The 16,223-nt window shown below is 45.0% G+C and overlaps 1 long non-coding RNA gene across 10 annotated transcripts in view; it reads right to left on the bottom strand.

The window, feature by feature from the left end:
• Positions 1-12,223: 12,223 nt before the first annotated feature.
• LOC140906942 (uncharacterized) overlaps positions 12,224-16,223 on the bottom strand; it is a 201,275-nt gene continuing 197,275 nt past the window's right edge. For 9 of the 10 annotated variants that reach the window (XR_012157307.1, XR_012157306.1, XR_012157301.1 and 6 more), the window contains 2 exons: positions 13,559-13,749; positions 12,224-12,799 (listed from right to left, as the gene is read on the bottom strand). This is a non-coding gene — a long non-coding RNA (uncharacterized lncRNA). Of the gene's footprint in view, positions 12,800-13,558; positions 13,750-16,001; positions 16,086-16,223 lie in introns of all 10 variants that reach the window. The other variant, XR_012157300.1, reaches the window with a different exon arrangement.

Genomic DNA, 16,223 nt, shown 5'->3' on the forward strand with positions numbered 1-16,223 from the left:
ACTGAGTTCCAAGAACCCACAATGCTGTGGGAACCTGGCATTAAAATACACAAGCTGAACTTTGTATGCAACTTCCCCCTTTTGGGGAATTTATTAAGGAGCTGAAAAGCACACTGTGATTTCAGGATCCAATGAGAGAATAGTTAATTGCTGGCTTGGTCCCCTCTCTACACAATATAGCACATTAAAGAACCATGATCAAAGAATTGCAGGTGTTACTGTGGACAATGAGAATGCAAGTATAGTGGTTGCTTTCAGGATATACTACATAGTGTTTCATTTAGCTGTATGTTATTTTGGTCCATGATTGGATTTTGCTGGTGTTGCTCAGTGTGTTTGAATGATGTGGTAATACATGCATTGCTGAAGTAGAAACAAAATAGCTTTTGGTTTCTCTGTCTCATCTTTATTAAGCATTATTTATTATTAATTTATATTTTGATAATTCAGAAGTGTGCTAGGAACCTCATAACACAAATAAAGTCATGGTCTGTGTACTGACACGCATACAAGCTAAAAGTTGCCTGTATTTGTAGCTACATACCCTTGTGATACCCTTTTAGGGGATGAAATCTGTGCTCATGGGGTGTGCTGAGATCCCACACTGTGAAATGTATGTAATGAGATCTTTTATGAAAAAACCTGGCTGATGAAATGGCCTCAATGACACAACATGGAACCCTCCTGGCAAGACTAGAGAGAGAGCTTAATTAAGCTCAATGGTGAATTTTAAGGTGTGTATCTGTGTGTGTGTTTGTAGAATTAAGGCAGGTACAAAAAATATTTTTAATGATACTCTGACATTCCTGACACTCCTCAAGCAAACCCTCTCACAAATGGCATGTACAACTGATAGCTCACAACAGACACACAAACAGCTGACCAGATGTGTGGGTTTGGCAGTTGAGCAAATATGGGCTGGGGGGGGGGGTGTCTGCTTGTTAGCTATAGAAACTTGATTATTATTTTAGCAGGGTTGAAGCCACAGTTATTGTGGGGATTTGTAACCAAATTGTTTGGGTTGCATTTTGGATGACTGATATGATAACACCTAGCACAAATTCTTGGTAATCTTATTAGCACAGCAACCAGAGACGGTCAAAAACTGGGACAAGACTCAGACAAAAGTGAGGGAAGAACCAGTTAAAATGGGGCAAAAAGACTGATAATAACATAAATGAAAAATGACACTTTGCACCTTGGGATGGTGCTTGTCAACCAAGAATCTTAAGGTGCTTTCTAAAATTTAACAAAATAAGCTGAGAACCCTTGCAAGGTTAGGAATGTATTACTATAGCCTTTGGATAGATGAGATTTAAAGGTTAAGTGACTTGCCCAAAGCATCACAGTGTGTCAATGGTGCAGCCAGTAGGAAAATCCAAAAGTCCTGAAAACTGCTACTCTAACTACAAGCTGACACTGTAGTATCAAGACACAAACCCCCAGCTTCCTTCTTCTTGAAGAACATGTGGCAAAAGGGCCTATCCTGGAAATACAACCATTGATGAAGTAATGAATGAACACAATGTATTTCACAAATTCTTTGACACATCTGCTTTTACAGATGTCATAATGTGTTTGTTGTTAGTACTGTTATTTAGTATTTCTAGCATAAGCCAAACGTGTACTAGGTGCTTCCCAAAACAGAAAGACGATATAATGCCAGCTTTGAGGAACTTACTAGCTAAATTAGACATGACATAATGAGGGGGTGAGAAAAACAGGGGGACCAGGCTAGGTACAGACAGTTTTCTGCGAGGTTAGCTTATTGAAACAACCCTACGGTTCCTTGACTAATGGAGAGCTAATTAAAACTGGATAGGACAAAACACTACAAAATATACTATTAGGAACAATCGTTTTTAACCAAATTCTTCCTTGATGAAACTCCATTGACTTCAATGGAATTACTCCAGGGATGCGTTTGGCCTGATAACCTAATAAGTCTTTTCTGACTTTCATTTCTATGGTCTTATTGTAAGACGCAGAGCAAGAAACTTCACACCTGATTTTTAGAAATTCTGAGCAATCAAAACTCCTATTGAGATCAATGAGAACTGCATGTACTCAGTACCTCTGTAAATCAAGCCCAGATTAATTTGTAAATGTTTTATTGTGAGGTTGGCTTCTGTAGAAGACAACCACGTGTGTAGAGAGACTCTATATTCAGATCCTAAGCTTTTTTGGGGGTTAGGGACTTTCTCTTACTATGTGTGTTTACAGTGCCCAGCCCAGATCTCTGCAGGGGCAGCTAGATGCTAATGTAACCAAATTATTTGACAACAGTAATAAATTCATAGAATCTGCATTCGTGGGGTCATGGAGAATGGCTGGGGAAGGCTTGATAAAAATCCTCACCAATTTGCATAGGTGAACACAGACCCAAACCCTTGGATCTTAAGAACAATGAAAAAACAATCAAGATCTTAAAAGAAGAATTTTAATTAAAGAAAAAATAAAAGAATCACCTTTGTAAAATCAGGATGGTAAATACTTACAGGGTAATCAGATTCAAAACATAGAGAATCCCTCTAGGCAAAACCTTAAGTTACAAAAAGACACAAAAACAGGAATATACATTCCATTCAGCACAACTTATTTACCAGCCATTTAAACAAAAGGAAATCTAATGCATTTCTAGCTAGATTACTTACTAACAAGTTCTAATACTCCATTCCTGTTCTGTTCCCAGCAAAAGCATCACACAGACAGACAGACCCTTTGTTCCCTTCCCCCCGCCTCCAGCTTTGAAAGTAACTTGTCTCCTCATTGGTCATTTTGGTCAGGTGCCAGCAAGGTTATCCTAGCTTCTTAACCCTTTACAGGTGAAAGGGTTTTGCCTCTGGCCAGGAGGGATTTTATAGTTCTGTATACAGAAAGGTGATTACCCTTCCCTTTATATTTATGACACAAGTCCACCATGTTCATTGTGTTTGTGAACTTATCAAATTTGCTTTTTTATTAGGCCATAAAAGCCGTGTTTGGAGACAGTCTAATATAAAAAATTAATGCATCTTAGTCATACACCCAGAAGCAGATTAAGATTTACTGGGGCCCTGGGCATAAAGAACATTTGGGCCCACCACCCAACCCCTTCCTCCCCTCCCCCCCAACAGGGCCTCACACCCTGCTCCTCTCCTTCTCCCAGGCCCTGCCCCCTGACCTGGCCAGAAGTCAGGCTGTGGTAAGAGTTGCACAGGGATGGGTGGAGGGGTTGGGGCGGGTGGCAGGGTTTGGGCCAACCCTGTTCTGGGGAGGAGTGGGACTTGGGCCAACTCCACACCAGGGGAGGAGGGAGAGAGGACCTTGGGCTGGCTCCATGCAGGGGGCAGGTGCAGAGCGTGGGGCGGAGAGCTGGGCTCTGGCCAGCAGCTCCATGCATGGGGGAGGGGAGGAGAGAGAGGGGCTCTGGCAAGTGGCTGTGCCAGCTCTATGTGTGGGACGGTGGGCTGGAATTTGGGCTTGGACTTGGGCTTCCTTCTGGCCTGGCCAGGGGGCAGGGCCTCCGGGGGAAGAGGAGGAGTAGGATAGAGGGGCTCCGAGTCGGGGGAGAGGAGGAGCAGAAGGCAGGGCCAGAGTTCCGGCGATCCTGCTAGGGGCCCCCAAATTGGCCAGGGCCCCATCGGCCCATGCGGTAATCCGCCACTGCACACACCATAGCATGGAACAAGCAACTCTTCCAGTAACTTACTGAACCATTAACAGATGCATGCATTTCTAATAACATCCTTCCCTCCCCTATAGACTTTACACTGTGAGCTGTAAGGTGACATCCTGTAAGGTGAACAGGACCAAAGTTTAAAACCACGTAGAAGGTTGTTTCTAAAGCCACATAGTAAATACAGAACAAGCTCATTGAATGTTTTTCCCTCTTTACTTCTCTGGTGTCGTAAAGTCTGCTGTCCTTTGGCTCCCCATTCCATTGAAGATGTGCATCATATAGATAATGATATCATATTTCTCTCTATTGCTCTCAACTTCTTGGCTTTTTATAAAAACCAGCTGTTTAACAAGTTGTGCTCTGGTTTTACTTTGAGGGGAAAGATTACCACTTTATCTCTGGTGCTTTAAAAAAAGATCTGTTTGATTAATCAAGCATCAGTTTTCAAAAGGGCAGTTCATTGAGTCCCTAAAGAATCTATAATGCAATGGGGAAGAAATAAAAGAAACTGGTTGGATTTAAAAAAAAAAATACAGCCAGGGAAAACACAATATACAGTATTTTGGGTGTGAATTTTTCCCAAAAGATTGCTTGAGCCTTACAGTTCGCGTTTGATGGTAAGTACAGTGGTGCTGGGCAATATGCCAGCGTCTGTTATTGTAGCAGTGTGTGAACCAGTTCCCCAACAGAGAAGGAGAGAGACTTCCCTTTTCCCTTCATAGGTATCCCACACTCCCCTCCTTCTGGTCCTTTAAGACCCTCTTCAATTCTTCCTCACTTCCAGGAAGTGTGCTGGGTGCTGGACTCTGGAAACATGGTGCTTTGGTGTCATGTTTTGCATTAGGACTGACACAGGACTACATCATCTACCTACTCCAGACACCTCTTGACGTGTACCTCTTAATTTTAAGAGATGAAATTGCGATACACTTGTTCCAGTAAATTGTGATACACTTGAGTAGTACCTCATGCCTCAAATAATCCTGCTTGTGGAATCAGGTGCTATTCTATATGAGTGCAGGGATCACAATTGGGCCCTGATTGTATATCAAAATAGAGTAATAAGGAGGGACTGAAACGTCTTCCGTTAATTTCTCCATATTCTACTGGGACATTCTTCTGAGAACATTTTAAAATGCAAATCAGTGAATGTGACACTCAATTGCTTTTATTCCCCCTTCACTTTGATACATTGCCTTGAACCCTGAAACTACAGGAATTCTTGACACAGACTTTTTAGAAGAAGTATGCTGGCTCCCAAATGTGATAAGAAGCCAATAAAAATGAGCTGGGTGATATAACAGCCAGAGTGGAAGAATTTTTAGCTAAATAGATACCATCTGTCCCTCAATGTGAACATGTTCCCATTGTGCCCCGGACTGACCGCTATGAGCTGATGCTATTGTGGTTCAGTCCATGTGTGTCCTGGCTGGAGTTCACAGGACCTGGAGTGATCATTTATGTTGCACGGACTTTATGAGAAAAAAATTTTAGTGGTTGGGATTTTGTTTTGGTGGACTAAGATCTGTAATCAAAACAACATTTTATCCCAATAAAGAAAAATGCCGGGCTTCAGCTCAGAGTTTAACATTCATTCTAGACTGCATTAAACATTTCATCACAGCTGTAGGAGAAAAGAAGAATTCTGGAGTGCTAAAAGTTGGTATATGAATCATGAAGAGCACTTTTATGTTAATAATTAATAGGGAAAATATTCATCCAGGGCCATGGTCAGTTCGCACAGATCACGGTTTTTTTTTTTTTAACCACCTTGCATTTACTTTGTTCAAGAAATAACAGAACTAAACACTGGGACAGGGCAGACATTGCAGGAGAAATACAGGAGTACTACAAATGTACATAGTGATATGGCAAAGTAAATAAATAAAGGAGAGCAGAAATCAGAGGCTGGCTGGTCTGAGAATGACTGAGCAAACTTTGGATGATGTCGAGAAGGGAGCATGTAGCATTGGAAGACAATGCACAGTTTAGGGCCAAGTCCTGTGCAGTTTATCCAGTAGGGCCAAATCACAGTAGAAATACCATGATTCTCCTACACAGAGTTGAACCAGCTCTCAGTGGAGATTCTTTGAAGGAGCCTGTAAAATATAAGCCTAGTTTAGTGTCGCTCTAAATAGCAAGTGAGTGCAGCCAGCAGGCTCGTGAACTATGTAAAGGGATACTACTCTATTTGTTTACACTATAGGGCTCTCTAGCAACTAGCCTGAGCAGAATAGAAGAGAGCTCAGTGGTGACAAAAATGGGGGTGAGTGGGTGTGTTGAGTCCACAATCAGTCCAACAGAGTTAAAAACCCTTGTAGAGGATGAACAGCATGTCCTTCTCCCTGCTTCTTTCTGGTAGAAGCCCTGTTGCACAACAGCAGCTTCATGCTGGGGCTGTGATTTCTGTCCATTTGCTCATGCAGTGCTCTGAGTTTCAGGGAAGCAACTTAGGTCTAGATTGGGAATTGGACTACATGGCTGTGGAAAGGTATCAGAGCCCCTCTTGCACCCATACCTGGAATACCTCTACCTTTGGTCCAGGCATGCAAGACTAAAAGGCCTATGTGCTTGGCAGCGCAGCTAAACCAGTGAAAGGCATGTTGTAATACACTGCTGATATGGGTCAGCAGCAAATTACTAACCCCCGCTCTCCCATTTCCCCCAGAGGAAGGAAAAGAAATGGGACTCTTGAGTAACCATGTCTCCCAAAGCTACTCCTAGCAGCACCACTTGCTGAGGCCTGTACCTAAAGTCAAAATCTAGCTCTTACAGAAGAGGAAATAACATCACATACATCTTGTGACTGGGCTGTATCAGGCTGTACAAGTCTGTATCAGCTGGTGACCTTCACGTGACATTGTACACATTTTGAAGAATGTGACTTGCATTCTGCATATGTAGCTGTCACTGCCTATAGACGGCAAAGAGACCACAGCAGCTTATTGTAATACTGGACACCTCCCACAAGTGAGTTACAACACTGCAGTAGTGTAATACTGACAGACCCGAGTCATTGGTGGCCAGGATCAAACCTGGGACCTCTGGAGCTTAATGCGTGAGCCTCTACTGCATGAGCTAAAAGCCAACTGCCTGGTAGTTAAGGCTATAGCGCAGACTCAATCTCTCTCTCTTTAAGTGGTCTTGGTGCCACTAGATGGGGCAGCACACCACACCCAGAAAGTGTGGGGGTAACAGTAGCACTTGTTAGAACAAAGAGTTTGCTAAAGAGAGTGACCAGGCTAAAGGAAACTGGTTCTCCCAGCTTGTCTCTAAGGGGGCTGGGATGTTGAGTGAGGCTCTGAAGGTGATTAGTGGATCACATGACAGAGGGGACTGAAACCTTATTTAAGCACAAGACATGATCTTAGCTCCTGCTCTGTTTCAATGGCCAACAACAGAAGGCTTACTGGTGACAAAGGCTAGGAGGGGCCTACCTGCCTAACACACAGACTGGTCCCATGGACTCACAAGAAGGGGCGAGCATACACCAGGCCAAGAGAACAACTTGGTTTCTGTTGTTTCACTTTAAGAGCTGTAATTCTTGTATGCGACGACATTGGAAATCACTGTGAGTTCAGACATTTCTGTGCAAATCCTGTGTGCCCTACTTGACCTTCCATGTGGTTGCTGAAGCTATATTCCAGAGCAGCCCTTGAGGTGGAATTCTTGGGGCACGTACCTCAGTGACTGGGGAGGCTGTGACTGGTTTCAGGACCTAGGCCAGTTGGACCGCAGAGCCCTACATCCCAAGAAAGGGGGCCAAACAGGAGGTCTGTACCTGGAATGTGCTTTAAAGGCCACAGTTAGACACTGACTAATGCCGCCCAGATCCAGAAGGCTAGGAAGAACATGGGATCCACAGGTGGGCCCAATTATAACAGACTCATGCCCATCCACGAGAGGGATTCAGCCAGGTCTGTAACACATGTAAAAGCTGCCAGATTACAATGTGACCCAACACTCATTAGGTCATAAATCTCTCTCTCGCTCTGATACCATGAATACTTAAGTATCTAGCCACAGTACAACAGTCATGGGGCCAGACAGTGGGAGTGTGTGACCTTTATAGCCCAGTGCTGAGGGCATTCACCTCGAAGGTGGGAGACCCTACTTCTAGTCCCCCTGCTGCAATGATGCCTTCATTATTTATCCAGAGTCGAACAGATTCAAATGCAGCGATTGAGTAAGGCCTGCATCAGACTATCCTATAGCTCAGGTGCAAGAGCCACCGCCCGAGAGGTAGGAGAAACCTGTTCAGATCCTCTCTTCCCCTCAGGCAGGGAGGGGAGAATTGAATTGGGGTCTCCCATATCCCAGGTGAGTGCTCTAACCACTGGGCTAAAAGTTATAAGATGAGTGATGCCCCCTTGTCTGGTGGCCAGATTTTGAATGGATAAGTAACCTCTGAGCAAGCCTACTGCACTGCCCCCACCCATGATTTAGGTAGCTGAATGCCTATCTTCTCCTGGTTTGTGAATTGCTCTGGGGCTTAGTTGGGAGGTAGGAATACAGAGGCCTAGATTGAGGCAGCTGTGCACATGATCAGAGGCAGAAACTTAGGTGCCTAGGGAAATTTTACTCTGAACACTTGGGTGCTGAGTGAGTTTAGGTGCCTACGGGGGTTCGGTAGGCATTTTGAGCATCACAGTGGAACCAAAATTGACTCATGCACCTAAAACAGGGACTTTAGTTGCCTATTTAACTCCTTTTGCGTGTCTGGGCCTAAGTCCTTATACCCTGGCACAGAAATTACTGTAATAGTCAGGAGGGAGGGCCATAGGAATAGTACCACCAGTCACATCTAGTGCACATGGTAAGGTGAAAGAGCCTGCTCTTGCAACCCTAATTTTGAACTGAAGTCAATAGTGACTTTGCATGTAAAGGCTAGAGGAAGCACATTAATTAGTATTTGTTTTGGCTGAGGTTGGTTTATGATCCTTTTCTTCTGCTATTTGAGATGTTGCTCTTTATGATATGCACACATACGTCTCTTTCTAGTTACACATGAAATTATTAAACATCAGTACATACACAGGCACTAGCAGGTTGTGCATTGTAAGGAAGATGTACAGGATGTTGTTTTTTTTTCAGACTAATATTTGTCAAGCCAACTGTTGACAGAAGGTCAGCAGCACACCCTAACTCTCTTGTTACAAAAACAAAACAAAAAAGCTTCTCTCTCTCTCTCACCACCAAAAGTTGGTCCACTAACAGCTATTACCTCACCCACCTTGTCTCTAACAAAAAACCCTAAAAGTCAGAGCCTGCTGAGATGTCATCCAGTTAGCGGGTCATCTAAGAAACTGTTAAAATATCCCCAACTATAAAAACACTGAATAGCTGGCTAAGGGGTAAAATCCAGTTCTATTATGTGACATTTTCAGATCCACAAGATCACTCCTTGATAAGCACATTTTCTTTCCCTTGGCATTTCTAGAAGGGTACAATAAAACTTTTCTTTGACTGGTGTTTAAGTTCATCCTTTATGAGCTGTTAGGAGGCCTGATTTTCGGACCTGGTCTATTTTTATTGCATGTGCTACGCATATCTCCTTAAAAACTAATCTCATGCCGTAGCCAGGAAGATAAATAATGGGAAAACATCTGTTATTTAAGCCTTGGATTGACCTATAAATCTTAATGACTAATGTGATCCCAGAAGCAGAAATCATCTACAGATTACAAAATTCTTTGCTGTTGTTTTTTTCACTCCTGATAATTTGGGAATTTAATCACCACCACCACCCCCCGCTACCGTCACACACACACACACACACCCCCTTGTTGGTTATACAGTTAGAAGCTGCTGAGAGGACGGCATAGCAACCGTAACAACACAAGAGAATGATGGACCGACAGCCCTTATTAGGGGTTGACAAGTTTCTCAAGAATAATGACAAAGTAGAGGACAGATAACTAACAGTTTGGCTGATTTACACTTGAGAAACTTCACATGGTGGGATGGTTACATGCCCATTTATTTCAGCCTCAACTGGGGAGGGGATGTGTTTGATTAGCCCATTTAACCCTGTGCTGGGGAATCTAGCTTTCCTCTTCAATGTGTTTTAATGGGAAGCAGCGTAGAGAGAGACAATGTTATTGTTAAGAGGCTACTCCCTTCTCCTTCTACCCCAAAGACTGCTACAGCAGGGACCCAGCAAACACTGAAAGATCAAATCTGCTACATCCAAAGAGGTAACAAAGCTAGATTTCAAAGCACAAAAGAAAAGAGATTCAGAAACAGAATTTAAACATGATGCATGCATTATGTCTCACCTTCAGACTGAAGAAAGATAAGAAAAAAACTTCTTGTATTTGACTGGGATAGTGGGAAAACTGCAAGTATCCTCTTATAACACAAATAACTTGGTTACAAAGGTGGTTCATTTATTGCTAGTTCAGTATTCAATGAAAATTGAGCTATTGTTTGATCCTGCTTTTGTTGGTGAGAGAGACAAGCTTTCGAGCTCACACAGAGCTCTTCTTCACGTCAGTGGTCTGAGTCCAGCTTCTCATGAACAGACATCTGTATCACAAAAAGCCCCAGTCACTTAATTGGCCCTGGCCCTTTAAGGCAGAACCAGCAGGGAGTTGAAGGATAAAATGAAGACTCATAGACTTTAAGGTCAGAAGGGACCATCCTGATCATCTAGTCTGTCCTCCTGCACATTGCAGGTCAGAGAACCTCACTCACCCCCTCCTGTAATAGGCCCCTAATGTCTGGCTGAGTTACTGAAGTCCTCCTTTCATGGTGTAAAGACTTCAAATCACAGGGTATGTCTACACTACAAAATTATGTTGAATTTATAGAAGTCGATTTTATACAGTAGATTGTGTGTGTCCCCACTTAAGACCATTAAGTCGGCGGAGTGCATCCACAGTACCAAGACTAGCGTCGACTTCAGGAGCGTTGCACTGTGGGTAGCTATCCCACAGTTCCCGCAGTCTCCACAGCCCATTGGGTTCTGGGTTGAGATCCCAATGCCAAATGGGGCAAAAACATTGTCATGGGTGGTTCTGGGTACATGTCATCAGGCCCCCTCCCTCAAAGCAACGGCTGACAATAGTTTCGCGCCTTTTTCCGTGCGGGCGCCATATTGCTGTCAGCATCATCATCCACCTGCCGCTTCTGCTGCCACTCTGCTCTCCTGCAGATGCCATATCACGGCAAGCATGGAACCTGCTCAGATCACCACAGCAGTTATGAGCGTTATCCAGCAGTATATGCAGAACCAGAACCTGCAAAAGCAGGCAAGGAGATGCCGGCAGCACGGTGACGAGAGTGATGAGGACATGGACACAGACTTCTCTCAAAGTACGGGCCCCAGCAATTTGGACATCATGGTGGTAATGGGGCAGGTTCATGCCGTGGAATGCAGATTCTGGGCCCAGGAAACAAGCACAGACTGGTGGGACCACATAGTGTTGCAGGACTGGGACGATTCGCAGTGGCTGCGAAACTTTCGCATGCGTAAGGGCACTTTCATGGAACTTTGTGACTTGCTTTCCCCTGCTCTGAAGCGCAAGAATACCAAGATGAGATCAGCCCTTACAGTTCACAAGTGAGTGGTGATAGCCCTGTGGAAGCTTGCAACACCAGACAGCTACTGGTCAGTCGGGAATCAATTTGGGGTGGGCAATTCTACTGTGGGGGTTGCTGTGATCCAAGTAGCAAACGCAATCACTGAACTGCTGCTATCAAGGGCAGTGACTCTGGGAAATATGCAGGTCATAGTGGATGGCTCTGCTGCAATGGGATTCCCTAACTGTGGTGGGGCCATAGACGGAACCCATATCCCTATCTTGGCACCGGACCACCAAGGCAGCGAGTACATAAACTGAAAGGGGTACTTTTCAATGGTGCTGCAAGCACTGGTGGATCACAAGGGATGTTTCACCAACATCAACATGGGATGGCCGGGAAAGGTACATGACACTCGCATCTTCAGGAATTCTGGTCTGTTTCAACAGCTACAGCAAAGGACTTTCTTCCCAGACTAGAAAATAACCATTGCGGGTGTTGAAATGCCTATAGTTATCTTTGGGGACCCAGCCTACCCCTTGCTCCCATGGCTCATGAAACCATACACAGGCAGCCTAGACAGTAGTCAGGAGCTGTTCAACTACAGCCTGAGCAAGTGCAGAACGGTGGTAGAATGTGCATTTGGACATTTAAAAGTGCATAGTCGTTTAGACCTCAGCGAAACCAATATTCCCATTGTTATTACTGCTTGCTGTGCGCTCCACAATATCTGTGAGAGTAAGGGGGAGATGTTTATGGCGGGGTGGGAGGTTGAGGCAAATTGCCTGGCCACTGATTACACGCAGCCAGACACCAGGGTGGTTAGAAGAACACAGGAGGGTGCAGTGCGCATCAGAGAAACTTTGAAAACTAGTTTCATGACTGGCAGGCTACAGTGTGAAAGTTCTGTTTGTTTCTCCTTGATGAAAACCTGCCTCCTTGGTTCACTCTACTTCCCTGTAACCGCCCTCCCCACCCCCCCCCTTCGATCACTGCTTGCAGAGGCAATAAATTCATTGTTGTTTCAAATGCATGCATTCTTTATTAATTCATCACACAAATAGGGGGATAACTGCCAAGGTAGCTCAGGAGGGATCGGGGCGGAGGGAAGGACAAGGCCACACTGCACTTTAAAACTTATTGAATGCCAACTTTCTGTTGCTTGGGCAGTCCTCTGGGGTGGAGTGGCTGGGTGGCCGAAGGCCCCCCCACCGCGTTCTTGGGTGTCTGGGTGAGGAGGCTATGCAACTTGGGGAGGAGCGCAGTTGGTTACACAGGGGCTGTAGCAGTGGTCTGTGCTCCTGCCTTTCCTGCATCTCAACCATACGCTGGAGCATATACTTTGATCCGACAGTAGCCTCAGCATTGTTTCCTGCCTTCTGTCAACAAGCTGACGCCACCTATCATCTTCAACCCACCACCTGTCCTCGCGTTCATATTGTGCTTTCCTGGACTCTGACGTTGCTTGCCTCCACGCACTCTGCTGGGATCTTTCAGTGTGGGAGGACTGCATGAGCTCAGAGAACATTTCATCGCGAGTGCGTTTTTTTTGCCTTCTAATCTTCCCTAGCCTCTGGGATGGAGATGATAGTGTGAGCGCTGAAACATTTGCAGCTGCAGGAGGGAAAAAAAGGGAGAGTAGTATTTAAAAAAAACACATTTTAGAGAACAATGGGTAGACTCTTTCATGTTGAACCTTGCTGTTAACATAGCACATGTGCTGTTGGTACAAGGTCACATTTTGCCTCTTATATTGAGGGTCTGCTGGTTTGGTGTGAGAGATCACACACGCAGGACTGGGCAACAGAATTCAGCTTGCAGGCAGCCATGGTAAGCTACAGTCTTTTGGCTTCTTTAACCTTAATAACGTGTGGGAATGGTTTCAAACAGCAGCGCTCTCCTTTCCCATACCAAGCACCCGTTGGGTTGGCCATTTAAAATGGGTTGGCCATTTAAAAGGAGGGGCTGCGGTTTTCGGGTTAACATGCAGCACAAACCCAACTAAATCCCCCTCCCACTCCCACACACACACCCAATTCTCTGGGATGATCACTTCACCCCTCCCCCCACCATGTGAATAATAGCAGGGAGTATTTCTTTTCCGCCACAGGCACACAGCCCAGCAGGAATGGCCACCTCTGAATGTCCCCTTAATAATATTACCCTATTTCAACCAGGTGACCATGAGGAGTGACCATCCAGGAGAGCTTTACGGAGATGTCCCTGGAGGATTTCCACTCCATCCCCAGACACGTTAACAGACTTTTCCAGTAGCTGTACTGGCCGCAAATGCATCCCAAGTCTTCAGGGCAAATTAATCATTAAACACGCTTGCTTTTAAACCATGTATTATATTTACAAAGGTACACTCACCAGAGGTCCCTTCTCTGCCTGGTGGGTCCAGGAGCCCGCCTTGGGTGGGTTCGGGGGGTACTGGCTCCAGGTCCAGGGTGAGAAACAGTTCCTGGCTCTCGGGGAAAACAGTTTCTCCGCTTGCTTTCTGTGCACTATCTTCAACCTCCTTCTCCTCCTCCTCATCTTCCTCGTCCCCAAAATGTGCATCCCTGTTGCATGATAATTGGAGTCAAAGCACAGGGATGGGGTAGTGGTGGCTGCACCCCCTAGAATGGCATGCAGCTCATCATAGAAGTGGCATGTCTGGGGCTCTGACCCCAAGCGGCTGTTTGCCTCTCTGTTTTTTTGGTAGGCTTGCCTGAGCTCCTTAAGTTTCATGCGGCACTGCTGCGGGTCCCTGTTATAGCCTCTGTCCTTCATGCCCTTGGAGATTTTTTTTCAAATGTTTGGGCATTTCGTCTTTTGGAATGGAGTTCTGATAGCACGGATTCGTCTCCCCATACAGCGATCAGATCCCATACCTCCCATTCGCTCCATGCTGGAGCTCTTTGGCGATTCTGGGACTCCATCATGGGCACCTCTGCTGATGAGATTTGCACTCACCTGCAGCTTGCCACACTGGCCAAACAGGAAGTGAGATTCAAAAGTTCGCGGGCCTTTTTCTGTCTACCTGGCCAGTGCATCTGAGTTGAGAGTGCTGTCCAGAGCGGTCACAATGGAGCACTCTAGGATAGCTCCCGGAGGCCAATACCATCGAATTGCGACCACACTACCCTAAATTCGACCCAGCAAGGTCGATTTCAGTGCTAATCCCCTCATCGGGAGAGGAGTACAGAAATTGATTTTAAGAGCCCTTTAAGTCGAAAAAAATGGCTTCGTCGTGTGGATGGGTGCAGCAGTAAATCAATCTAACGCTGCTAAATACGACCTAAACTCGTAGTGTAGACCAGGGCACAGAGAATTTACCATTTACACTAGTTTAAACCTGCAATTGACCCTTGCCCCATGCTGTGGAGGAAGGTGAACTCACCCCCCCACCCCCCAAGGTCTCTGTCAATCTGTGCTGTGTGGAAATACCTTCCCAACCCAAAATATGGCAATCACTTAGACCCTGAGCATGTGAGCAAGACCCACAAGGCAGATACCTGGGAAATAATTCTCTGTAGTAATGCAGAGTCATTCCCATGTATTGTGCTGTCTCTGTTCATTGGGGATTTTTGCTACTGGTAGTCATATGCCATTGTTGGCAGCCCCATCATACCATCCCCTCCATAAACTTATCAAGCCCAGTCTCGAAGCCAGTTAGGTTTTTACCCACACTGCTCCCCTTGGAAGGCTGTTCCAGAACTTCACTCTTCTAATGAAAGAAAAGGAGTACTTGTGGCACCTTAGAGACTAACCAATTTATTTGAGCATGAGCTTTCGTGAGCTACAGCTCACTTCATCGGATGCATACTGTGGAAACTGCAGAAGACATTATATACACAGAGACCATGAAACAATACCTCCTCCCACCCCACTCTCCTGCTGGTAATAGCTTATCTAAAGTGATCATCAAGTTGGGCCATTTCCAGCAGGAGAGTCCAAGCTGGACTTTTCTAAGCTGGATTTGTGCTGGAAATGGCCCACCTTGATTATCATACACATTTTAAAGAGAGTGGTCACTTTGGATGGGCTATTACCAGCAGGAGAGTGAGTTTGTGTGTGTGTGGGGGGGGAGGGGGCGGAGGGTGAGAAAACCTGGATTTGTGCTGGAAATGGCCCAACTTGATGATCACTTTAGATAAGCTATTACCAGCAGGACAGTGGGGTGGGAGGAGGTATTGTTTCATGGTCTCTGTGTATATAATGTCTTCTGCAGTTTCCACAGTATGCATCCGATGAAGTGAGCTGTAGCTCACGAAAGCTCATGCTCAAATAAATTGGTTTGTCTCTAAGGTGCCACAAGTCCTCCTTTTGTTTTTGCAAATACAGACTAACACGGCTGTTACTCTGAAACTCTTCTGATGGTTAGAAACCTTCATCTGATTTTGAGCCTAAACTTGTTGGACAGTTTATAGCCATTTGCTCTTGTGTCCACTCTGGCACTTAAAATAACTCCTCACCCTCCCTGCTATTTATCCCTCTGATGTATTTATAGAGAGCAATTGTACAGAAATTACCTGCAGAAGGATATTAAAACATGCAGAGTAGATTGTGAACTGATCAGTGATCAAAAGGATGAATGGGTATGATTGACATCTGGAGCAAAACCAGTGCTGTGCTCTTTCAATTACAAGTATAAGAGTGCCACCACTGACAGATTAAAAGTGCTCACTCTTAATCCAAAATTATACTTCCCCCAGTCAAACTATTCACTGTGTCAGCTTCAATTTGTTCAAATGTGTCACCCACGGCAACTGATTGGACTGATTCACTAGCACAGTCTCTAAAAACGTCCCTGTTTGTGTTCACTCCTTACTCTTGCTATTTGTCTTGTCAGCCAGATTACTCTGGAGGCATTTCCATGCTCTTCCATGTAGCTGCACCTCAGAAATGTAGCTGACTGGAAAAGAACAAAACAGCAGGAGCAGGGTAAATATTCTGATAAACTCTACTTATGAGAAAGCACAAGAATATGAAGTGGGAATTAAAATAACCTCAAAATAAAAATAGGACACACACTTCCACAGGGGACACTGTG

This window comes from Lepidochelys kempii, chromosome 2, assembly GCF_965140265.1.
Source record: "Lepidochelys kempii isolate rLepKem1 chromosome 2, rLepKem1.hap2, whole genome shotgun sequence".
Classification (NCBI taxonomy): Eukaryota; Metazoa; Chordata; order Testudines; family Cheloniidae; genus Lepidochelys; species Lepidochelys kempii.